Source organism: Camelus bactrianus, chromosome 32 (assembly GCF_048773025.1).
Source record: "Camelus bactrianus isolate YW-2024 breed Bactrian camel chromosome 32, ASM4877302v1, whole genome shotgun sequence".
NCBI classification, from domain to species: domain Eukaryota; kingdom Metazoa; phylum Chordata; class Mammalia; order Artiodactyla; family Camelidae; genus Camelus; species Camelus bactrianus.
Genome location: NC_133570.1, coordinates 13,378,858 through 13,403,156, shown reverse-complemented (window position 1 = coordinate 13,403,156; position 24,299 = coordinate 13,378,858). Strand labels below are relative to the sequence as shown.

General features: G+C 51.1%; 2 long non-coding RNA genes across 6 annotated transcripts in view; one reads left to right on the top strand and one right to left on the bottom strand.

Annotated features, from left to right (window-relative positions):
• LOC123619309 (uncharacterized) overlaps window positions 1-24,299 on the top strand; it is a 578,093-nt gene that overhangs the window by 116,253 nt on the left and 437,541 nt on the right. The window lies entirely within an intron of this gene.
• Window positions 605-4,068, bottom strand: LOC141575783 (uncharacterized). The gene is made up of 3 exons (XR_012503596.1): window positions 3,869-4,068; window positions 2,235-2,522; window positions 605-2,059 (listed from the first exon to the last, which is right to left on the bottom strand). It is a non-coding gene; the product is annotated as an uncharacterized LOC141575783 (long non-coding RNA).

The following is a 24,299-nucleotide window of genomic DNA, read 5'->3' as shown; positions in this document are numbered from 1 at the left end:
CTGGGGGAGAAGGGTACAAAATAAATGCAACTATGCACTGAATTGCCTTTGGGTACCCAGAGGTGAAAAAGGTAGAGTGCATGCTCTGATGTCAAATGGCTTCCTTCGGGCTAATGACAGTGGTTTCATTCCAGAGCTAAGTTGAGTCTGTTGATGCGACCTTAGGTGGCTGGCCCAGAAAGGAGCAGAGCCGGGGGCTCACGGGTGGGGCCTGAAGAGGTTCTAGAGAGGGGTGCAGGTCTCAGGCAGGGCCAGCATCTCCTGCAGCATGGAGAGCTGGCCCCTGGGAGAGGAGGATGGAGAATGAGCCTAACTTTCCTCTCCCATTTCCCCACTGATTCCCCAAAGAAGAAATACACACCAATGGGTAGTTTCTTCCCATGGGCTGACCCCTACTGGGGCATCTCTGTCTGGTCTTGGTTGGCCGAGAGGGCCACACACAGACACAGAGGTATCTCTGAAATGGACAGTTAATTGTCTCCAGGCCAAGGAGACCTACAGAATTAGAGCTTTCCGGACTGGACCAGGGCACAAGGGAGGCAGAGACCCTGCCCCTGCCCCCGGGGCACTCTCATTTCCTTGCCAGCTTTCCAGAAATCCAGGTCAGTTTCAAAGCCTGGGGCTGCAGCCTGCCTGAGCATGGGGTTGCTTCCGAGGTCACTGGCTGGACAAGCAGGTCAATTTTAGCAGGAAACTTACATGTAAGTGATGCTGGCTAGGTCAGGACTCTGAGCCAGGGAGTTCTGGCCTCTGCAATAGACTGGTCTCCACTTCATTTTCTACCCGGGGAGCCTGGGTCCTCCAGAAACTAGCATTTACTAAACATGCACACTCACACATATGCTTAATAAATGCATATTATATTTATATATGTTTTTTAAATGCATGTTTATAAATGTATATTATATATTTCAGGCACATGGGAGGCACTTCCAAATAAATATCATTTGCTATCCTCACAACCCAGAGAGGGAGACTTTTATTTTTATTATTTATTGTTTTTACAATTCATATTTGAGTAGACTTTTTCACACATCCCCATTCAACAGATTCCCATTTACTAGATGAGAACACTGAATGTCAGAGTGATTCAGACACGTGTGCAGGATCACTCAGCTAAGAGCCCGCAAGTGGGACTTGAACGCCTCTCCTCTGGCTCCCCTGCTCAGCCCTCTACTCTGATTTAACCTTGAACCTCTGAACCCCAAGGGCTGCCTTGACAGCAGGTCCTCTCTCTCACCTGGCTTCCTGGTCAGGCAAGGAGGAAGCCTGGGCCCTCCCTCCGTCCCACCCAGCCACCCACCCGAGGTGCCATTAAAGTTAATTGTTTTTACTGCCAGTTTAACATCATCTTGTAAATCTTTTTACGACATGGGCCAGGCACACCGAGCTGTGTGCAGAACTCAGGGACAAACTAGTTTGAACACAGAAGCATGGGCCCCACAACTACCTGGAGGGTATAAGATGGGGGTGCCCTCGGCTCTTCCCTGACCCTCTGCCACCTAGGTGACAGTTTTCTTCCAGGTGTGGCTATGGCCCTGCCTGGAAGGCCAAGATCCTCCACCCCTCCTCCATTGGCTGGATAGGTAGCCCTCTTGACCCTAAATTGTGGAACCCTCCAGAGTCTGAGAACCCCTAAGCACTGGTGCCAGGTTCTGGAAATTTCGGAAAGGTTGGTGGGGGGTGGGCTGCGGTGCATTCCAGGGCAGAAAGTGGACTCCCACGCCCCTGCCGGCCCTGGGTATTCCCCAGTCTCAGGCACATGGACGGATGGGCCAAAGCACTGCAAGGCAGGTGTTAGGGGTGTGAGGGGCACACCTTCTAGAATGTGACCGTCCTGGAGGCTCAGGTCTTCCCTTGATGGCGAGGCTGCCCATTTTTTACCATTACCTGCTGGGAGAGCCGGTCTCTCCCTGACCATCCCTTTAAGACGGGTTCACCAGGTTAGCAGAGAGGAAGACACAGGTGGCTGATTCTTGGGAAACCTTGGCTTCCAAGAAGGCTTTCCGTGAGTCTCCTCTCTCTCCATCTCAGGGCCTGGCATCCCCATTCGGAGGCTCTGTTTTGGCATCAGTAAAACAGAGATAGTGACTTACCTTCCTAGAGTGTTGCTGGCATTAAGTGAACTGCCACACCTAGCGCTCCCAGAAAAGCACCAGACACGTAGTACACATCTGTTAAAGGTGACATCTGCAGGAATGATGATTAAGCCCAAACACTTATGAGTCACTTACTGTATGCAGAGTCTTGTGGTAGGTGCTGGGAATGCATAGCGAAGACTGGCTTCCTCGCCTTTACGGGGATTTTAGTCTAGGAGGGCGCACGGTATCTCTGTTACGCACGGAGGAATTTAGCATCCACGCAGCACATAGAGAAGCTGTTCTCAAAACGTATTTGGGGACCAGCAGCATCGGGAAACCTATTAGAAATGCAAGTTCTCCGGCTCCACCGCAGTAGGTCCGGCAATCTGGTTTGAACAAGCCTTCCAGGTGACTGGGATGCTCGCGAAGTTTCTAGAGCCACTGAGAGAAAGAATACAGGCTCAGGAGTGAGGAGGCAGGTTTCATTTCCCTTGCTAGTTGTGAGACTTTGACCAAGACATTGTCGGAAGCTCTATGGGGGGGTGGGTGGCGGTGGAAAGGAGGAGAGGAGCGGAGTGGGGGTCGGAAAATTAGCCCCAGCCGGGTGAGGATGACGACAAGGGAAAATCACCGGCCGTCTCCCCGACGCGGCCTCGGAGGTCAGAGGGCGAATCCCTCCGCGGCACCTGCGCTCGACCCCAGTTCGGGGAGGTCAGAAAGGCGTCTCAGGCTGCGCCCAGCCTCGATGTGAAACGAGTAAACCCGGGGTTCACTCTGCTTCTCGTCCAGGTAGCCTGACTGGGGGGGGGGGGCACCGTAACCTCTTCGAGATTCAGTTTCCCGGATCTTGGGGATCCCTGAGGCGCAACTGAGGCTGGAAGCTGTAGAAGAACCCGGGAAGCTCTAAGGTCCCGCATCAGGACCAGTTTCCGGCTTTGTGCTCTAGTAAGTGGCTATGGAGAGTTCCTCCCTAGTCGGCTGGGGCACCCGCCGGCGGCGAGGCGCTGCCGGGATTCGGGAGCTGCGGCGGTGAGGTTAACGGTGCCGGTGCCGTCGGGCAGCGCAAGCGGGGCGTGACGTTCACGTCCAGGCTTTTTGCTAAAATTACCTGGCGAGTAACACGGGTGTCTGTGGCTAATGAACTTCCCAGGAGGCTGAGCGTGGGGACCCTGCCCAGGGGAGCCGGGGCGCTTCTGCGGGGACCCCGCGGGGGCGCAGGGCTTTCCCAGAACAGGAGCGCAGAGCCCAGGGCGCACCGCGTCGGGTTCGGAGTCGACCTCGGCCTTCTCCCAAGCCGAAAGGAAAGTACGATGATGGGGAGCGGGAGGAGGGTTCGGAGGGGGCTATTATGACGACTCGGGGGGGGGGGTTCGGCTGGCTTTCCAAGTGCTCTTTGAGTGAAACCCGAACAATGCGCCGACCTCCAGTGAATATCCAATGCGCCACCGATCTAGCGCCTGCCTACCTTTCAGGACAGAGCTATTATGATGTCCCTGCCCGCCACATCCAGATGGAAGGGTCTTCCCCAAGATCCAAGGCCTGCCTGCTTGGGTCTGAGCTCGGACCAGCCTCCCCACCCCCTCTCGTTTCCAGCGGGCCAGGCTCGTTGGAGGAGGGAACCAGAAGGGGTGCTGACCTCCCGGTTGGAGGAGATGGAGACTGGGCCAATTTCCCCCTCCCAGACGCGGCATCTGAACAGCCCAGGGGCAGCGGCCCTGCCCGGCGGCCCCCGCCCGTCCCCTCCCCCACGCCCCCGGCCAGGCTTTGAAGAGCGCAGTTTTACGAACTTTTCCATTTTCCTTCTGGAGGCGTGTTTGTTCTTCTCAGTCACCTCGCTCTGTTTTATGAGCTTCAGAGCTGATCTGCACGTTCTTCCCTCCGTGTAATTTCAATTTGAACTCTCCCCGGAGCGGCCTTTTCCCTCTTGTAGGCTGCCAAGTCGTTTGAAGGCTGCACAAACATTCTTCCTCTCTCCGGTCCCCGCGAAACTCGGTCTACACTCGCGAGGGCAGGCGGAGGCGGTTGCCCAGAAAGGTCCAGTGGATTGGAGCCCTTCAGCAGATGCCCTTAGACCATAGGACGAATTGGAGGAGGGGAGGGCAATCATTCAAACAGCTGCCCCCCTGGCCTCTCTACTTAAGGATTGTGTGTGTGTGTGTGTGTGTGTGTGTGTGTGTGTGTGTGTAAACATTCCCTAATCTACATTTGAAGTCTTGGGAAGGAAGATAGTGGAGGTGCACAAGGGTTAGGGCTGTGGTGATGTAAACTTGCACTCTTCTCTCCATTGATTGCCTCCTTCACATTTTCAGCGGGTTTCCTGGCAAGGAGGTGTTATCCCCATTTTACAGATGAGGAAAACTGAGGCTGAGCCATGAGGTCAGTTTCTCAGCCACGCTGTTGGGATTAAAATCCAATTTTGAGCAAATATTCCTCATAACAATTATCAGTACTTGTGGCTTATTAAATACTTGTAACAACTGCCCTTCCTTTGTTAAGCACCTACTATGTGCCAGACACTGTTCTAAGCTGTTTACTTCTTTCTCACAAGTGTTTCTCACAGTGACTCTATGAATTATGTACTTTCTCCATGACAGTAAAATTGAGGCACAGAGAAGTTGTAACCAGCCCAAACTCACACAGCAAGGAAAAGCTGTAGTTGGGATTTGAACTCAGGCATAGGTGCTCCTAACCACCAGTATCATGCCTCTGGGAGAGCATTTCCAAGCTCTCCCCTGAGTCACATGGAAGAACTCCCGGGCGTACTGACCTCCCCGAGGTCGCTCTGGGGACAAACAGGAAGATGGAGGTGGGACAAGGGGGTTACATAAGGCGGTGACTTCAAAGGAGGCTACCACTGGGATGTATAGCCTTGGCTCTGGGCAGCTAGCCAGGGACACCTGTCTACAGGCTGACGGCTGTCCACCCTCTGTCTCTTACTTTACCTCTTCTTAGTCCAGGGGCTGTGCCGGTGATGGAGACTGAGGGTAAACTGGTGGGTCTTGAAATTGAAGGTGGGGGGAACAGAGACCAGGTTTTGATAATCAGAGTAAAAATACTAGCAGACATCCTTTATTGAGCACTTAGTGTACGATGCATGGTTCTTTTCTTACGTGTATAGCCCGATGGGTAGCGACTTTTCAGTTATTCCCTTTAAAAGGCACAGAGAGGTTAAGCCATTTGTTTATAGTCACGGAGCCAGTAAAGTCATGGGTTCAGAACTCCAGTAGGGAGGAGGCTGTCAGTGGGGGCTCCCTTTGTGTAAATTTGGCACATTCTGGTGGAAGTGGATTCTGATTTTCTCTGATACAAGCTGCAAAACAGAATGAGAGGATCTCAGGACAGTCAGTCCAGCCGCTATCCATTCAGATGGGGAGGCAGGCCTGGTGAGGAAGGAGGGAAAACAAAGATGGAACCCAGTGGTCTGGAGCTCACCATCTCCCTCCCAGGCCGGGGTACTTGCCACAGCCCTGAGGAAGGAAGCAAGGGAGGGGCCTGAGAGCACAGGGACAGACCTTGGTTTTCCTTTTGTCCTCGATGTGTGACTTTGTTCTTAAATGAAGACCTCTCTGGGCCTCATTTACTCCAACTGCAAAATTATGGTGGAGCAGTGGTTAGCATCTTTAATTGCTAAGCCATTAGTGATGATAATGTTCTTAGACACTCATTAGGCCGCAACCTAAAAGCAGATTCAGAGTCAAGTAGAATGAGGTCACAATCCCATGGTTCTACGAAATCAGGCTCCCCAGACTTCTGGAGGGTGGGTGGCAGTGGGAGGCTCCCTGGATCGCTGAAGAAGTGCCCTTTCTCTGGCAGGCACCCCAAAGGCTGCTTGGTCCCAGCCCAGGGATGGGACCAAGTTTCTACATGAGAAGTGCATTATAACCCCATCACTGGGATTCCTCTGAGGCCTCCTGGTCATGCACTGAGCCCAAGGTGGGAGGCTGGAGGGTGAAGGTCTTGGCTGGAGTCATTAGGCTTGGCCTAGGGGGTCTCTAAGACACAGATGCTCTGGTGCTAATGCCTGTACATACATCCAACCAGGGCGACTTATGTGAGTACCGATTTTAGGCCCAAATAGACATGGCGCACCTCCACTCAGCCGACCCTCAACTTCTTCCTCTTCCCTTTCTTCTTCTTGCTATTATTTAAGGGCTGCCCTTTTCCTAGCCCCCCTGTGTTGCAATTTACAGTATAACATTGAGAGTCACAGAGGTGAGGGCACTTGCCCAAAGCGCTCAGCCAGTGAGCGGCCCAGAGACAGAGAAGGAGAGAGAGCAGAGAGAGGAGGTTGGGGGAAGCAGGCGTTGTGACCCAGAGGAGAAAATTCCCGTCTTCCTGCCCTAAATGTGACGCTGAGCTGGACCATCCTTGATATGCTCACAGACGCCCAAAGACACCTGGGACACAGAACAGTCCCCAGAAGTGGGTTGTTCCTGCAGTGAAGGGGTATCCCTTACACTGTGATCAACAGCTCCAGAGATGTGCTGGCTGATGTGTACTTTGGGGCTGATGTGCCTGGTGACTCCGTGGGGGAGTGCAGCTTTTCATTACAGAAATCCCAGGCTTTCCTGTTCTACCCCAGGAGATGGGAGGATAAAGTGTGCCAAGGTAGGAGCTAGTGCCCAGGGTGGCAGTTGGAGGTGGCCTGAGGGCCCGGCTGGTTGGAGCCTCCCTGGCACAGAGCTTCCAGTCAATGTATCAGCTACAATGGGGCCCAGGCCCCTGACTCGGGGCTGGAGGGATGGGGCAGACAGCCGTCGATAAAAACCACTGTGCCTCTGGTTAGGGTCCGATGAGGCTTTGGGCATTATTTTACAGATCCAGAGAGGAGCACTGCCTTGGCCAAGGCCACTCTGGAGTCAGGGATGGAGTCAGTGATGAGGCTTGGAACTTGCCCTTCGCAGCACCTTGCCGCAAGGGGGAGGGATCCTGGAGTGGAGGAAGTGGTGGTGGGGTGTCTCCTTAATGGCCCCTGCGGTGGTGTCCCGGTGGTCCAGCTCTGACCCTCAGCCTCAGCCTCCCAGGCTGGGGTGCACCTAGGCCCACTTGTGCATTTTCCCACATTGTGGGCTGAGAGAGGGCCCAGCTTGCAGGGCCTGGAGAGGAGGCAGGGAAAGCAGGGCCTGGAGGGCGTTGCGGGGGTGGGGGGAGTGTGGGAGGAGGGAGCTGCGAACAAAGGGGCCCGCGTTGGATCAGGCAGGGCCGCTGAGTGACGATCCACAGGCCCTCGCGGTGGGGCTGGCGGCGGGGGCAGCGGGGGTGGGGAAAGCATGGGGAGGGGGCGGGGCGGGGCGGGGACGGAGGGAGGTGCGGAGACTCAAACCCACAGGAAGAGAGACCCAGGTCAGAGATCGATGGAGAGAAATCGGGAGAGAGAGAAACACAGAAAAGAGAGATGGTGGCCGGCTGGGACGTGGAAGGATGGAGGGAGGAACAGACAGATACGGAGGCACACAGAGAGACACCGGGAGAGAGAAGACAGAGACAGAGAGACTCAGGGAGGGAGAGACAGAGAGAAGTAGACTCAGAAAGACAGGGAAGGAAGCCTAAACCGGGAAAAGGGAGTGGGGATGGAGAGAAAATGGAGAGAAAATAAAGATCCCGAATTGACAGAGACAGAAAGACATTGGGTGAAGGAGAAACAAACAGACCCAGAGAAAGAGACACAGAGACACAGAGAGACAGAGAAACAGAGGAAGTGAGCAGAGATATGTAAGATGGCAGAGCCAGTCAATGTGGTTTGCTGCTGACAGTGGACAGAAAACCAAATCGATGCAAATCCATTTTGGCAGGAAGGATCTCAGGTTCTCTGTGCTGTGGGTCCTTGGCTGTCTTAACCCAACTAGTCCTGGGTCAGGGGACATTTAGCCTCCTCCCCCAGCCCCCGACGTAAGGGACTTTGGCCACAGTTTGTAATGGGGTTAGTTTGCCTTCCAGATAAAGTGGCTTCTGTAAGTGGTTTTTAGTGACCTCCCGACCCCAGCGCACCCCAGCTTTGATTTTTAAGTGTCATCCTGCCACCCCTGGAGTGGGCACCCGAAGGTGTGCTGCCCACAGCTGTCTGCCCTCAGGCTGGACCCCCGATGGACACTCATCAGGGCCTTAAGGGAATTTACATCCAGCTGCAGAGACACGCTTGTGTGCACACACGTGTGTGCACAGGCTCATACAACCTCAAGATACAAGCATTTTCATCACGTATGTGTGCGCACACCCTCACACAAGTCCAGCAGACACACACACACACAGGTCATTTACTGCAGCACACACGTGTGAACACACACATCCAATATTTGTTGTGAATCTTCCACATGCGAAGTGCGAGACCAGGCAGTAAGGATAGAACACAAGGGAGTGCAGGGGATCTCCATCTCCCACTATGGGCGGGGGTACCAAGGGGGCTGCAGGGTCACCGGACACGGGGACTGGCCCTCTGTTTTTGGAAATGTTCAGCGTCAAGGTCTGTGGCATGTTAGAGAGGTTCGACCCCCCTCCCCTCTGGAGTCAGGGCTCATAGCATTCACCTTAACGCAGGTGAGTTTGGGGTGACCTTGGAGCCTCCCAGATGATAGATTCTTCCTTTCTCCATCCCCAAAGCCTTCTTGTTGGTATGAGAATTCTGTGGCCCAGGGGTCCTGTCCCTGCATCAAGTCTCAGAACTGCCCCCCATGTCTGTTTCTTTGGGGAGTCAGGCATAGGAGATTGTCCCTTACTCCCAGATTGGATACCCCAACCTCTACCCCAAAGGGGAGCCTGTGAGGAGTGGGGAAAAGGTTGGATTCCTTTGGTTTCTGCCCCAGCATCCTGGGAGGGCATGCATTTCTTTCCATATAGGCTGAGGGTAGTGACCAAACCCAGCTGTGGCTTCCAGTGCCTGCCAGCCTTTCTTTTGATTTCATTTCACGAGATGACTGGAGTAACAGCCAGTGTTTATTGAGTGCCCCCAACACCAGGGGCTGCACTAAGTGCTCTGCAGATACTACCTGATGGAAGGCTCAAAACAGCCCCGCGACATGGGAGGAATTGTTGTGAATCCCATTGTACAGATGAAGAAACTGAGGCCAGGGAAGGTGAAAGCTTTTGCCCAAAATATCGTGGCCAGAATTCACGCCCAGGCAGGTCGACTCCAGAAGTCAAGCTTTTAACTAACATCCACCCTTGGAGCAGAGGGGCCTGACCTATCTCTGCAGCCTCCGGAAATGGGCAAAATGTGGGGTGATGTGTGTGCGTCTGTGTGCATGGGGGTTGTCGGTGGTGTAGATTCCAGGGGTCAGCCAGGAGCTGCCCTTGGATTCAACCAGCAGAGGCCCGCGCTGTGCAGAACTTTCCAGGGAGCAGCCGTTTCCTCTGACTGCTTTAGGGTCCTTGCCCAAGCCCGTCGGCTCGCCCTGGTCCCGCTGCAGGACTGCAGAGAGGCCGGCTCTGCGCCCAGCCTGTCTGCCGTGTAACAGGATAGTTTATATTATACCGCCGAGCAGAAATAAAACTACTGAGTCAAACATTGCAAACAGATGCCGCTGGCCAGAGCCCTGGGTCTGTGGCCAGATGCTCTTTTGAGAACCCTGGGAGGGTAGGAGCCTGGAGTCTGGTCCCTCCAGACTCTACAAGTTGGGGCGGGGGTGCCGCTGCCATGGGAGATTTGGGGGCCATGGAGGGGCTTTCAGAAATGGAAGGGGAGGAAATGAAGAAGGAAAGGGGGCCCATCTGTCCTTTCTCGAACTTACTCTTTTCCCATGAATTCGGCAAATTCTAAACTTGTGACCTGCCAATTTCTTGATTTGAATGGCTTTTCCTCCCAGGAAGAGGTGAAACCTGGGGAGCCTTCTGGAAATCCCCATTAGTTCTCCTAAAATACCCCAAATAAGCGTGCCCTAAGTCTTCTAAACCCCCCTTTAAGAAATTTCTGCCTCTAAGCTCTCAAGAGAGTTCTGAAACTTCCGTCTCTTAACTCATCTCTCCCATCCACCCCCCGGGGTCTGCTGCTTCATCTTCTCGACTGCAGCCAACAGGACCTTCTTTAAGCCCTGCAGAGTCATGCTCTCACTCCTATACCCTCAGTGGCTCCCCATTATCCACAATAGTGCTTCTCAGAAAGTGGTCGGTGGAATGCATGCATCGGAGTCCCCTGAGATGGTTGTTAAAATGCAGAGTCCAGGGCCCCACCCCTGAGCTATGGAATCTGCCTTTTCAGGAATCTGCATTGTAAACAGCCTTTCTGGAAGGAGGCCAGGTGTAATTATTTTTTATAAATGAGCACACTGTATAGTCGGCCAGGTGAAGTCCAGTGGAAAGTGGGTGCAGCCCTCTTCATTCTGTCATTCAGCAGATGTTTAGAGCACCCATTGGGTGCTGGGCCCTGTGCTAGGGCCTGGATGCTAGGGGGACAGCCTGTATTTCCAGTGACTTCAGAGGAGGAAGAGCTGGATGATGCTTGGAAGGTTCAGGAAGACATTGTGGGGAGGCATCTCAGGGCTACGCTTGATGGAAAAGGGAATTATCCACAGGGATTCCGGGCCAGTGCTCCGGGTGGAAGGCTGGTGTTGGGAAAGACTCTGTGGTAGGAACTGAGAAACAGGACTGAAGGCATTGACAGTGTAGCTGCAGCACAGCCTTTGGGGAGAAGGTGAGAAAATGAGGACGTGGGGAAATCCCTGCTCTCTCATTCTGCTTATCTTTCCTGCACACTCAGAAGGTCGGAACCTTATCTCCTTCTTCCTGGAAGCCCCCACAGAGCTCTGGAAATGTTCGTGGAATGAATGAAAGTAGAGTGGTTAGGAGAGGAAGGCGGGGGAAGAGACACTAAAGAGAGGAAAGAACAAAAAAGAATGAATCAGGAGACAGGAAAGGAAGGAAAGAGCCAGCCAGGCCTACTGCGTGGTTTATAAGCTCTAGAAGCTATTTGGAGTAGGGGTAAAAACAACGTGTGTGTTTGTGTGTGTGTGTGTCTGTGTGTGCACGCGCACATGTGCATAGGCAGGAGTCATGCCCTAGGGAATTCTAGGGTTTGTTCTTAGAAACCAAGGCGTCCAGGACCACAGAAGAGGCCCCCACCCTGCCGTCCATTCTCTCCTAGGGGAGGAGGTAGGCAGGGGAGGCTGATATAAAAAGTGGTGACAGTGAGGATGTGGAGCTGACGCGGCTGGAGGTTGGTATCACTGAGGGCAGTCACAGAGGCTGCCAGGGAAAAGGCGATGGCGTGTGTGTGTGTGTGTGTGTGTGTAAGTGTGTAACAGGCAGAGACTTTCAAAGCAATCAAAAGAACTCTGATCACCACCCTCTCCCTCTCAGACCCATTTCCTCCCAGCCAAGGCCCGGGGCAGACACGCGTGAATGTAACTCTAAGAGGCAGGGGAAGCTTGAGCAATTATTTTTACACTAAAAAAAAAATTTTTTTAAAGCCCTCCAAGATACGGGCGTGCTCAGGGTTCTGAGACGCGTTGGAGGCCCTGGCCACCCCATCCCTGAGCCCGGGCCCGCCTCCCCTCCCAGCCCCCATATGGTCTGGCCTCTATCTTCTGCCCGCCTGTGACAGACAGGCCAGGCCAGGCACCCCCCAGAGACGACCCCCTCCCCAGCCGGAGGCCTGTCCCCTCTGAAACTGATCCCGGGCCTTTGGATCTAATTTGTTTCTCTGTCTGCCAGGTTTGGGGGGGTCTTGCCTGGGGATGTGGTGGTCACAGGTGACATCAATCATGTCTGCATCTTCCTGGGGACGGGGATAGGATATCAGAGAGGTGACCAAGCATTTGCCACATGATTCAAATCATCTCAGCATTGATTAATTGGGTTCATCCTGAGTTTCTGAATCATAACAACTGTTTTTCTCCTTCACCTAACGTCAACAGACCCTTAAAGGGGAAGGATCCGCTTACCCACGGCATGTGGTGCATTAAGTTGATCAGCTCCTATTAAATGTTAAATGCTGGACGCGTTTTAGACAAACTCGATTTGCTCAAGATACGTTTCAAAGGTTTTGTGATGATTAGACATTTCTCTCCCCGCCTCGCCCCTTCCTCTCCGGCTTTTCCCGGGACGTGTTTTGGCTTCGGCCTCTGACAGATGGGAAGAGGAAACTTGTGGGCCGATGGAGAGGGTCCTTTGGAGGGAGGGGGCTTGGTTGGGGGAGAGCCCCCACAGGCTGTTTAAAAGAGATACAGTTTCTGAAAAGTTTAATAAGGCAGAAAACAATCCCGGATGCCAAATGTGCCTTCCCAAAGCTAAATATCCCGAATGCCTCCTGCCCCTCCGTGGAGGAGATACATAGTATTTCTCAAGCCAAAATTAAAAAAATAAATAAATAAATAAAGCAGTTTTCTGGAGAAGAGAAATTCTGTTGCTGCACTGGGATGGGTTCTGGAAGCTAAATGATCAAACATGCTTGGAGTGGAAGCAAAACCCAGCTCTGATGCAATCACCCAGGCAGAGGAGGGTCAGCAAAAAAATCAGATCAGCTCAGAGCTCAGGCTGGTTTCCCGCTGTCTTTCTTACATGTGAAAATAGAAGCTCGGCCAGGCTCCCAGCCTACTGGCCACGTGACCTTGGACAAGTCACTGTGTTTGTCCAAAACTCACTTTTCTAAGATCTCAGTGTATAGTAAGAGGATTAGTGATATTCACTGGTCTGTTGAGAAGTTTAAATTAAAAGAAGGAGGGTTAGTGAAATAACTCAGCAAATGCTGGTGTTTGGTAGACACCGGATGTGTAACAATGTGTTGGAGGTGGAACAGTTCTGTAGCAGGGAGACCCTGGTGCATCGTGTGTGTGTGGATCATTTGGTTCACAGCTTCACAGTATAGATGAACTCCAAGATTTAGCCAAGGGGACATTTTTGGCTGTCATAACTGGTGGGGAACTGGCAATGGAGGTCAGCCTGTAAGGGTGGGCTTGGTGGCCCCCAGCATTGCTGGAAGAACGAATGGGAAATTGATTAGCACATCTGGAAGGTTCTCAGGGAGAGGGGAGGCTGTTCACCCCCACGTAACAAACCTCCTAGGTTTCCCCCCATCAGCAGCATTTTGTCTCCCAACAACGCATTTGGAGACTTGAAATGACCTGGGTCCTCTGTGACCCCAGACTCCTCCTCAGTGATGGACAGAAGGTGACCGAGGCTTTGCACAGGTTCACCCACACCCTGTTTGTGGCTCTGGGTTGGGGGGGGATCTCCCCTACCTGAGGCACGTTTCCGTGGCTGCTGGTCTTGCCTCTGTTCAGTTGTTTTGTGGAATGACTGGGCTTTCCTGGTGCCCTGGGAGACAGGGAAGGCGGCAGGCAGATTGCATGGGGAGAAAGAGAAGCAGAGTTGGGAAAAGCCCAAAGAGAGACAAAGGGAGATGAGAGACAGAGAGAGAGAGAGAAACACAGGAGAGAAAGGGACGGAGAAGAGAGAAAAAAAGCAAGAGAGACAGAGAGAATTAACCACCCCCCCAACCTGCCCCTGAAATACAGAGGAAGGGAGCCACAGAGGTCAGAAATGCCAGGCTGTACCTGCAAAGAGAAAGAGACCCTCAGACACAGTCCCACAGGAGAAAGATGACGGAGGAAGAAACAGAGCAAATGAGCGGGCAGACACGATGCTGGAAATGTCATGGTTTGGAGTAGTTGGTGCTGGGTTCTTGGGACCCTGATTCTTTCCCAGAACATGGAATTCCCTATCAGTGTCGCAGGCCTTCAAAGTCCCTGGCTGGCCTGGTGCCCTCAGGGACACTGCTGGGATATCACAAATTAGACATCAGGGCTGCAAGGCAGGATTACATCAGGGGAGGTATGGACGGTGGGAAAGATCAAAGGGAACCAGGGCCCTGGATTCATTGGCAGGACTCCCAGTGGGGCCCACAGGCCTGAATTCCTGGCGGAACCCCCGGGAAACATTCTGATGGGCAGATAGAGACTTTCCAACCACAGGCCACCTCCTCCCTCCCTCTCTCCCCCTCTTCTTCCTCTTGCATGTTTCTTGAAATCAGAATTGAGGGTTGGCGAATGCTTCATTGAACCCGAGACAGCAGGGGTCTGCTCCCCTCAGGGACCCCAGTTCTCAAGTCTCAGTTCCCTTGTGTGTGAAATGAACATTTTAGTAACAGGCAGTTGTCCGAAGACCCGATGAAATGATGTTAAGTGTTCAGGAGGCAAGAAGTACGTGCCGGTTTGGAGCAAGACATTCGAGATGAAATCAAGCTGCCTTTGTAGGGACTTCGTCGTCTCATCAGTAAAATGGGGATCACAGAAATCCCGCTCACTGGGTTGCCATGGGCTAGAAACGCCCGCACCGGTGCTCAGATGAACCCAGCGCCTGTGCCGAGCACGCACGGGGCACATGGCGGCTCCAGGAGACAGAAGCCAGATTGCTATCCCGGACAGGGGTTAATATATGGCATTGAGCTCCGGCCGAGAATTGAATTCAACCTCAGCTGGAGAATTAGAACATTGTGATTAGAAACAAGAGGAGAGAAGGGACAAAGCAACCTGTCTTCAAGTGCATGATGACAGAGCACAGACTCTCCTGGCAGCCCGGGGGGCTGGGGAAGGACAGGGCAGATCATATTAATAACAATAAATTATATCTGCACGGTGATTTATGGCTCTGATGTGCCTCCCATTATGTTATGGCCCCAGTGCCGTGGGAGGGGCGGGTTCTCCTGATGATCGGCACAGCCCTGCTAATGTAATCACCGCCGTTAGTGACAGTGGTGTGATCTGTGTCATTATTGATGTGAGTTCCTCTAGTTTCCAAGTAGGGGAAACTGAGGTTCAGGGAAAGCAAATAACTTGCCCAGGGAAGGAGTTGGACTGGGATTTAAATCCAGATTCTGTCCTCCTGGGTCTTTTCTGGTCAGTCTCATTTTCACGCTGCCACTGTCCCCTCCATGTGCTGGGGAGTCTTGGTTCCTCCCCTCCCGTGGTGGACACTCCAGACTTCTCTTCTTGCCAGACAAGGCTGAAGGGCTCAAAGATCAAGGCCCTCCAGCTGCCTAACCAACCAGCACTCCATCTCCGCCCTCTCTTCCCACTCGTGGCGGCTCCCAGCAAGGAGGGAATTCCCTCCAGCCACTGCCCATGGCGGAATGGGCAGGGATGACCCGGATGTGGACTTGAACTTCCAAGCTCCCCGCTTGGCTGGCCTCACTTCTGTCTGTGAACCCAGCAGCAGCCAGGCTGGCGTGGTCACCTTCCTCCCTCCCTTTCACCTCCTCTCCTTTCCTTCAGGAAACCCACAGCCCGCTCAGGACTGACTCGATTTGGGGACCGGGCTCATTTAACATTTGCAGAGTGAGCTATTTCAAGAATGTGCAGATTCAGTCCTGGAAGTGGCCTAGAAGGAGGCTGGCTTGGCTTCTGAGCAGGGGAACAAATGAGCTCTCCCTGCCCACCTCCCCCTTGCACCCCATCTTGTGATTTCCTTTGTCTCAATCCAAAATTCCCCCTCTACATGATCCTGGAGGCTTCCTAATAAAATAGAACTGTAACTTTATCTGAGACGAATGCAGCACATGTAGACTGGATAAGGTGTAATTAATAACAGAAAATAATGTTTCCCCCCTCCTGACCTTTCACCCCCATATAAGTGTCTTAAGTTTTATGACAGCTGAGCACAAAATGAGTGTGTGCGTGCGTGCATGTGTGTGTGCGTGCGTGTATGTGTGTGGGGGGTGCACGTTCCAGTGTGTGTGTGTGAGCTGAGCCTACGTGGGGCCAGTACGTCTGTCTGGTGAGTATTCACCTAGCCCTGGCTGGAATTGGTTTACGTTTCTGGGTAAAGTGGCCTCTCGCTGAACCCAGGCACTGCCTGAAACTGATCTGATTTCTTGAAGTGAGGATTTGGTCTAGATTTCAAAATACCCTGTATCTGTTTCCATGCAAAACTTTGGGCAATGCAGAAGCTGAATAATGAGAAAATAAGGGGGTGAATGCACATGTCCACACACACACACACACACACACACACACACCATCTTTTGGATGGTCCAGTGTATTTCTGAACCCCGGTGGATTCTGGGGAGGGGGGACTGATAGTTACTTGGGTCCGTAGCCATGGGCAGGAAACCAAGATGAACATTTCATTGCCTTTGATGCTGTACATCCTTGGGTGGACGAGGATCTCATTATGGAAAATACTCTCTTAAGCAGTTGCACTTCCCCACCCTACAGTGTGGCATCCTTCTCGCAGTTTATCTGGGAGACAATGGAAAGCAGGGCGCTTAGCCCAGCAAGGAGGTGGGGGCCGGAGGAAGCCGGGGAGGGGACCAGGGGAGTTCCATCTCTGTTGTCTGTGGTCAGAATTGAAGGGCCCTTGAACTCATGCTGTTTGTCCTAATGGTTCCACAACTATGTTCATTTTTGAGCAATATTATCTTGCTTTAAAGGTCACTGGGCTGGCCTGAGCCATTGGTTTCTCGTGATTCATTACGTTTGATGCTCAACTTTTGGAGAAGTCCGCAGAACCAACCTCTGGGTTAATGGAAGCCACACCAGCCATGAAGCGAGTAGCTTTGAATCCTCCCTGGAAGAGGGGGCCTGGGCAGGGTACCATGAGCTGCTGCTTTGTGGTCAGTGGTGCGGATGTGAACCAGAGGTCACGCGTGTTCGGGGCCAGTGTGTGAGTTCCACACGACAGCGGCAACTGGCCCCTCGACAGTCTTTCCCACTCCAAGCCTGGGGAGTTTCGTTTTCCATGGTTGCCCCTCTCTGGGCTGACTTTTCCGGGCACCGGAAGGACTTTGCAGGGAAGACCCAGAGCCCTAAATCATTAGAGGAGGCCTCTCTGTCCACCCCTCTGGCCTTCCTCCTTCCATCCTTGGCTCTTTCAAGGCGCAGAGAAACCAATTCCTGCCCCCCCGGGGCATTCCTGTTCGCCGATGTGAGGTGACAGGCTGGATTTGGAGGGAGATCTCTTTCTCCCGGGGGAGCCATTGCGTTGTTGAGCTCTTTTCCGGGCATGCTTGAACTCTGGAGAGCCCCCAGACTGACAGCCACCTCTGCTCAACTGACCGTATATTTTCCCGTCATTATGTCATTCCGTCATCCTTCGGCAGATGCTTCGGTCTGCCATAGTTTTAATGGCTCTTCTTCCAAGAAAGGTTCCAAGGAGGGTGGGTCAGCGTGATTTATCTTTAAGGAGGAGGGAAGGAGAATTTCTTATCTCTGATATCAGAAGGTGGGATTTCCCTCTTATCACTCTGTCCTGTGCCTTGGGGTTTACTTGCACTAGTAACTGGCTGGATTAAGCAATTCAGGGAGTTCCTTGGGCTTCTAGCTTCGTAAAGTTGACAATGACCAGAAATGAGGGACTCAGCCCTCCCCTAATTTTACATCCTTCTAGTTACTGAAAATCACAGTGCCCCAGGCCCAGAGTTTGTGGCCAGGACAAGAAGATCTTGACTGGATTAAATGATTTCCCAAGGGGGAGGTTTTGAGGCTTTGGCAAATCGAACGAGAGGAGTAGCTGTTCGAAAACAAACCTTGAAAAATCAAACAAGTCATATATATTCGTTAGTGAAAAAAGTAGAAAAGGCAGATAAGGAAAGAACTACCTGTAATCCTACCACATGGGGCTCAGCATTCATATTTTACCGCGTATCTTTCTAGTCTTTTGTGTATGGCATGTGCATTTTCAGTGAAAAAAAGATGTTGCATGTGCTGCTAATGACAGTTTTTATTAGCAAAAATTATAGATCTATGTTGTAACATATTTAAATAATATAAAAAAATAACAAAACCATCACCAACAAAAACTCGGATTGCAACCACTATTTACCCTCAGGTGAACATCTTTCTAGAGATCTTTTTCCGTAATATTGGGTAACCTGCTCTTAAAAGTCTTAACAACATAGAATGAGCCTCTCCATGTCAATAAATTTGTCTCTACATCACTATTTCTCAGGGGTGGAGTTGTGTTCCATTAGAAGGATGCGCAGCGGTTTAGCTAACACATCCCCTGCCTCTGGGCAGTTAGATTATTTCCGTTTGTTCACAAAGAGCTCTTCTCCTGGATTAGTTGATGTGTTGCTAACACTTTATGCAGTGGGATGTGTGTCCCACCCACAGCCCATCAAGCAAAGGTGCTCTACTCCCACCAGCAACTCTATGTAGCAAGACAAACTCAAAGCCCCTAAGGAGACTTTTAGTAGCAAGAAGCCCAACTAACAGTAGTTTAAACAAGTAGAGTTTTTGTTTGTTTGTTTGGTTGTTTTGTTGGTTTTTTTCTCACCTGATGAGTAGGTAGCCCAGAGGTGGGCTGCTGCTGGTGTTGATCCAGGAGCCCTCTGAGGTCTTCAGGATCTGGCTTTGTCTTTGATCACTCTGCTGTCTATAGCATTTGGCTTTTTATTCCTGCACCTGCCTTCTTCATGTTCAAAAATGGCTGTGTTAGCTCCAGCCATCACGTCTGCATTAAGACAGGACGGAGAAAGGAGTGGCACTGAAAGACTTTCCTCTTTAGCCTTTCTCCTTGATAAGAAATTGAAAGTCTCCCTTAAATCCTCCCAGCCGAACCCTGCTTACATTTTAATGGCCCAAACTGTGCAGTGTGGACTGTTTTCGCTATCAAGAGGCCAGGAAAGTGAATCTTTCTTTTTTAGACCCTATTATAGGAGGCAGGAAGGAAGAAGATGTTAGGTCAGTTAACCAGTGGTTTAGCTAGAGCATCTAAATCATTTTCGCCAATAGCTAGGCCCACTCCACTTACCCATCCCTGACCCCACTCACTCCAACTTCCTGTATCTCACCTGACTCTTCTGATCTCCAGTCCCTGCTCCCAATTCTTCTCATTCTTGTCTAGCTTCTTGGTTTGGGAGACACATTTAGAGTCCCGCGTGCTGGGCTTGACTTTGCACTCAGCTTTGCCTATGTTGGCAAAATGCTTTCTATTCTGTAAAGTTCTGGGTTATCGGGAGGATTGGTTCATGTGAAAATGGGTTCAGTGCTGGGCTCCTCAGTGCCAGGGCCAGGAATGCCTTCTCTGAATTCCCAGCCTCCAGCGAGGGGCTTGGCCTAATTTATGCTTGTGAAACTCAAAGAGAGGGAGGGCAGTGGGGCATCTTTTTCAACCCTAGTGATTCCATAGATCTGATAGAAGCAGAGCTGACAAAGAATGGCCTGAGTGAGATTCTCCCAGGGTGCATTTCTTCGCTGGCCTGTGGCTAACTCTTGATTTTGGATACTTCTCCCAGGAGGAGGTGCTCTGTGGCATCAAGATGCTGCATCTTTGAGAACTCTGCTTTGTGACAAATATCATGGCACACCTTTGAGTTGTACCACAGTCCACTTTCTCTTGGGAGGGTTTTTTTTTCTTTCTTTTTCAAATTGAAGTGTAGTCCATTTATAATGTTGTGTTAATTTCTGGTGTACAGCAGAGTGATTCAGTTATATATATGTGTGTGTGTGTGTGTGTGTATATATGTGTGTGTGTGTGTGTGTGTGTATTCCTTTTCATATTCTTTTCCATTATAGGCTATTACAAGACATTGAGTGTAGTTTCCTGTGCTGTACAGTAGGACCTTGTTGTTTATCTATTTTATATGTAGTAGTTAGTATCTACAAATCCTGAACTCCCAATTTATTTCTCCACCTTCCCCTTTTCCTCTGGTAACCATAAGTTTGTTTTCTGTGTCTATGAATCTGTTTCTATTTTGTAAATAAGTTCATTTGTGTCTTTTATTTTTAGATTCCACATATAAATGATATCATATTGTATTGTTCTTTCTCTTTCTGGCTTACTTCACTTAGTATGACCATCTCCAGCTCCATCCATGTTGCTGCAAATGACATTGTTTCATTCTTTTTATGGCTGAGTAGTACTCCATTGTATAAATATACCACAACTTTTTTATCCAGTCATCTGTTGATGGACATGTAGGTTGCTTCCATGTCTTGGCTGTTGTAAATAGTGCTGCTGTGAACATTGGGGTGCATGTGTCTTTTCAAATTAGAGTTCCCTCTGGATATATGCCCAGGAGTGGGATTGCTGGATCATAGGGTAAGTCTATTTTCAGTTTTTTAAGGGATCTCCATACTGTTTTCCATCATGACTACACCAAGCTCCATTCCCACCAGCGGTGTAGGAGGGTTCCCTTTTCTCCACTGGGAGGGTTTTCTTTTTGTTCTGCAACCCCAAAGATCATGAGATAGGTGAAGTCTGAAGTTGTGTGGAGAGGTTATGATCAGGCTTGTTGTGAATCTGCAGCTTAAAGCCAGATCTAGATCCACTATGATCGTTTCATGATTTTGTTACCAGAGTGAATCCATGGTCTAGGCAGGATGGAACTTGGTAGAAGAAGCTATTCTCCCAGTGTTTGTCAAAGAAAACTGAGGTGGAAAATGAATGGTCATAAAGACAGAAATATAAAGAAGGAAGAGCATTAGCTTTCTTTGAGAGCCTGTTCTGGGCCATGGCCCTGAGGGAGAGCATTTGACATATAACAACTAACTTAATTCTTGCAACTCTCATTTGATGCAATGTAGTGGTTATTAGTGCTGTGTAACAACTTACCGCTATATTTAGCAGCTTAAAACAACTCACAGATTCTGTTGTTAGGAATTAGGCTAAGATTCAGTGGGAGTAGCTTGTCTCTGCTCTGTAAGGACTATGCAGAGGCCTCGGATGGGAAGGCCCTCTGACGGGTGGTGACTGGACGGCTGGAGACTAGAACTGCCTGAAAGCTCTTTTACTTCATCTGAAGGATTGAAGCTGGGATGTCTTGAAGATTCAGATTGCAAATCAGAGTGTCTCCATGGGCCCTTGCATGTGGCCTGGGCTTCCTCCCGCCACGGCTGCCTCGGGGTAGCCTTGATGTGGTGGCTTAGGGCGTGAAGGCCAAGTGTTCCAGCAGACAAGTCAGAAGCTGAATCACCTTTTGTGACCCATCTTACAGGTACACAGCATGATTTCTGCCTTGGATTCTTGCCTGAAACAGTCACAGACCACCGGAATTCAAAGGGAAGGGACACGGACCCATATTTGGGTGCAATGAGTGTCAACGAATTTGAGGATGGGTTTTAAGAGTGCCAGAGGGGTGGTGGTAGAGAGAATTAAACCCTATTTTACAGATGGAAAAGTGAGGACAGAAAAGTTGGATGATCTGTCCAAGAAAACACAGAAAGTATGATGTAGGGCCAGGATTGAACCCAGGCTTATGGACTAAGGAGCCTGTTCTGTAATTGAAATTATGCATTTACTGTATTAATAAGAAGAAATGAGATCATTTCTGGCTAAGAGATCATTAGCAGCCGATTAAGTGCGACCTAAGCAATTTACTGAGGGAGAAACTGACTCCTTGCTGGGAGGCTGTGAGCTATTGGACTAAACACACAGGTGGTCATGGGCAAGTCGACTGGGTAAATATTATTGGCAAAGTTGGGTGATTCCTCCTAGAGTGGGGTCATCCTGGTTTTGAGAGGTCAGCCGGTCCAGCCTTTAGCCTTTTAGCAGAACCTCTCATAAACCTCAGTGGACTTTGGGGTCAATCCAGGTTTTGAAGGTAGCGACTGATATGCTGCCAGCTCGCACTTGGTGTTCACCAAAGACCTTTACATGCAGTGTCTCCCTGACCTGAAGCAGCCCTTAGATCCACTCCACCTGCCTGGGATGTAGCCTCCTCTATTCTGCCCGAGAGTAGCTTGCAGGCACTAAGTGCTTGTGATGTGTTCGGCACCGTATGGGGTTCTTTATGTCCAGTTGGCTCATCGAATGATCACGACATCTCTTTGAGAGAAGGGTTAATATTCTCAGGTTAACAGTTGAGGGGGTGAGGCTGTCACTCACCCAAGGTCCACTAACTTAAAAGGGCACAGTGAAGGTTTGGACTCAAGCCAGTGTGGTGACACACTTATCCATTTCAATGGCTGTGTCCTCACTTAGAAATGCTTGCCCTGGGTCCATTGAAGAGCGCTTGTCAGGGCTCCTCTGATTGGCTAAGTGTGTTCCTAGGGCCCCCTAAACACAGCCCTGGGCAGTAGCTCAGTGGACAGAACGTCAACCCTCTAACCCAGGGCTGTTGCCATGTGGGGTGATGGTTCTTAGTTGTGGGGGCTTCCCAGGGCATCGTATGAGGTTTGGCAGCATTCCTGGCCTCCACTCTCAAATGCCATAGCTCCCCTGTCCCCAGGCTGTGACCACCAATGTCTCCAGACGTTGCTCAGTGTCCCCTGTGGGCCTACCTTGTCCCTAGCTGAGAATCTCTGCTAGACTGCTGAAGTCCTGGCTCTGCCACTTAAGAACCATGTCCTGTTGGCCAAGTCCCTTTACTGAATTGAGCCTCAATTTCCTCACTTGTAAGTAAGTTGGGAGTAACAGTCGGACCTACCTCAGAGGCTTATTTTGAGGATTCTTTCAGTGAATATTTACAAAGTGGAAAAAACAGTGCCGGGCACTTAATCAATGCCAAATGAGCTGTTTCTCTTTCTCTTTCTCTTGCTACTCGAAGACAAGAAACATCTTTTATCTCAGCAGCCTCAGTGCCTGGCATTTGGAGAATGTTCGTTGAATGAATGTGTAATCTTTAAGTACTGTCTTCTACGTGCAAACAGTAGATACCTTAGCCCACACCTACGTCTGCCTGAAGGCCCACTTCCCAGCCTGTCCACAGACCCATGTGTCCTTGGAAAGTTTAGAGCTCAAAGGAAACCTCAGATGGGCTAATGGGTGGAAAATTCCACAGATGTCCTTTCTGGTCCAGATTGCCCCTCCCTGCCCCCACCGACTGAGGCTCCGCGAACGTACCAGAGAAAAGAGGAGGGAGAAGTGAAAACAATTCTGAATGCGACAGCGAATTCAGCTGGTGTGTGGGGAGCGCAGTCTCCCAAACACAATTAAAACCCAATCAGGGCCCGGAAAAGTGCATTAATGTCCCTCAGTCAAACAGCAGGGCGCGTGTGGCGTAGACGTCCCTCTAGGGGCCACTTCTTCAAGGGCTGTCAGGATGGCAACGAAGGTCCCCAGCCCAGCAGAATCCCTCACTGTCCTGCCCAGGCCTGAGCCTCGGAGATGAGGGTCCCTGGTGTAGGTGGGGCCCAGGGCCATCTCTGTTTGTCTGTGTTTTTAACTCCAGAGTGGTTGCCGGGGAGGAGAGGTCAGCTGAGTTTGTTTTACAAGTGTTCACTTATTTTCAGGAAAGAATGAGAGTGGGTCACTCATTCAGTCAACAAACCTTTCATTTGGAGGCTGCTTCTGTGAATCCAGCACTGGGCTACGTCAGGGGTTCTCAACCAGGGGCAGCGTCCCCACGGGACATTGGGCCATATCTAGCCGTGCTTTGGTGGTCACAGCGTGGGGTGCCTCTACTCAGCAGAAGCCAGAGAGGCCGCGAAACATCTTGAGATGCACAAGACAGCTTCTGTAACAAGGAATTCTCCAGTTCAAGACTGCAGTGGTGCGGAGGTTGAGAAACCTACCCAAAACCCGAAGGATGGATAGATGTGGTCCCTGCCTGGGCTAGGTTCCCTCATAGTCTTAACTATTTCTCTAGGCAGCCAGACTAGGAGAGGGGTCCCTTTAAGAACAACCTCAGTCTTACTGTGTTCCTCTGTCTGAGCCGTGGGGCTGCTGGTGGGTTGTGTCTGCGCACGTGCGTGTGTGCGTGTCTGTGCTCAGAGCTGTGGGGGGTATGTGTTTGGACGTGTGCGGTTGTCTGTTTATGTCTGTGTACATCAGTGTGGCCCTGTTCGTAAGAACTTCTCTGTCATTTCCTTCCCCTGCTTGCCAAGGAAGCATGGGTGGCTGGCTAAGACCTTCTAAGGTGAAATTTGTCACCAGGCAAGATTAAGAAATCACTGGGGACGACCCTTTCTGTGTCAAGCTGGTCTCCACCCCCCATCCCTCACTACCTGCCCTGCCCCCACCTTGGCCCGAGAACTAGAGGTCAGTGAACCCGCCTTTGAGTCGAAGCTTTGAACTTGGAGTTTAGTTTAGGCTAACGCTGCTGGGCCTGGGTTAGTATCCAGGAAGCTTTAAAAATGGCTTTTCTGAGGAATCAAAGGACAGGCACGAGAAGGGTAGGCCTAGACTGGGGTGTGTGACCTCATCTCTGTTGGCATTCCTGGGCCAGATGCTCCCCCGTGGTGGGCGGCTGTCCTGTGCATTGTGGGCTATTGAGCAGTGTCCCTGGCCTGGACCCACCAGCTGACAATCAACAATGTCCCCAGGCACAACACAGCCGTCAAATCGCTCTCGGTGGAAGATGACTGACCTGCTGATTCCCAGAGCAACAGGGGCGAGTCTTACACACTCCAT